The sequence below is a fragment of the Seriola lalandi genome, unplaced genomic scaffold (assembly GCF_002814215.2).
Source record: "Seriola lalandi dorsalis isolate HSWRI2012SDOR001 ecotype SW California unplaced genomic scaffold, Sedor1 jcf7180002049658, whole genome shotgun sequence".
Taxonomy (NCBI): domain Eukaryota; kingdom Metazoa; phylum Chordata; class Actinopteri; order Carangiformes; family Carangidae; genus Seriola; species Seriola lalandi.
Genome location: NW_019520211.1, coordinates 82,813 through 84,265, shown reverse-complemented (window position 1 = coordinate 84,265; position 1,453 = coordinate 82,813). Strand labels below are relative to the sequence as shown.

The 1,453-nt window shown below is 34.8% G+C and overlaps 1 long non-coding RNA gene across 1 annotated transcript; it reads left to right on the top strand.

Moving 5' to 3' along the window:
- The first annotated feature begins 82 nt into the window (after positions 1-82).
- Positions 83-1,100, top strand: LOC111648836 (uncharacterized). Its single transcript, XR_015436530.1, has 3 exons — positions 83-171; positions 315-386; positions 677-1,100. It is a non-coding gene; the product is annotated as an uncharacterized LOC111648836 (long non-coding RNA).
- Positions 1,101-1,453: the final 353 nt, after the last annotated feature.

Sequence of the window (1,453 nt, the reverse complement as noted above, 5' to 3'; positions counted from 1 at the left end):
TTAACAACAATCAGCTCTCCACAGTAAACTAGTGATATTTATATTTCGTGATATATATATTATAAGTAATATCTTCTTTTTCAGGCCTGTTGAAGACTACAATAAGTGGCTCTCAACCTTTGCTCCAAATTCAAAAGTGAATCCTATCTCACTGTATGGTCTGGCTTACAAGTAAGTCTCCTCATTGTTTATTTTTGTTTATAAAACAGTGTAAACAGTTACTAATTTTATCTGATTCATCTTTTTTTAACATGGCGTTATCAAATATAAAATATCAGACATCCATGAGCTTAAACGTATTTATTCTTTCCCAGGAAAGCAAAACGTGCTGATACAGTCAGCAACTTTTTGAAAGTGATGCAGCACGTGCCCAGTGATCTCCTGAAGTAAGTAAAGACTAAAATAATAACAAATGCTCGTTAACAGGGTTCCCGCAGGTCATTAAAAAGTCTTAAAAAGTCTGAAATTAAAATAAGGAAAATTAAGTCTTAAAATGTCTAATATATATTATAAATTTGTTGTAGGTATTACATTTACAGATAGTGTGTCTAAGACTGGTTTAAATAAAACAAAGCCGATAAGCCATTAATAATTATGGTGTAAAATGGTGGAGGAACCCTCATTAAAGTTAACACTTACAGTAAAACATGTTTTCTCTTTTTTTTTTAATTTCCAGGAGAGCTTTTCTGAAGATGTGCAACAGTCCTGAGGCCTTCCTCTCCTTGCGGTCTCACTTCACCAGCTCTCATGCTTTGCTGTGTGTGAGCCACTGGATTCTAGGTATTGGAGACAGACATCTGTCCAACTTCATGATCAACATGGAAACAGGAGGCATGATTGGCATCGACTTTGGTCATGCTTTCGGTTCAGCCACGCAGGTCGGTCAAGCGAAAAAACAGTGTTATCTGTCAGAGCAGCTGTTTAAAATACATTTAGATCAACACCCAGAGGAAAATCAGATACCTGTCTGACTGAAACAAGAGTAGAATCAAATGTGTAAACACCAAGTGTCTGGGTTAGAACACATTAGACAAAGAGCAGCTATGAAACTGCTATTTATAATTATTAATGAAAGGGGAGAGAAGGAACACACACGCTGTAAAATAAACTTGTCATTTAAAAAGCTACTGTAAGAATAAAGAAGAGAATAAAAGTGGCAGAGTTGACTTAAAAAAATGCTTTAGTCAAAAGTCAATGCATTAACATTTCCAGACTGTGCTCCCAGCTCCCGTTTCATACCACGATTCCCATATGATAATAATGTAACATCAATCGATCCCATACAGAAATGTAATGTATGACATACTGTGTAGTGTGTCCCTATATCAAGAGTGATGTTGCCACCTATAAAGGGATAGATTATTATCACATATATATACATCTTCTGGATATATGAAGATATACTGTAAGTATATAACACATGTGAAATACTCATAGTAAAATTTGTACATAT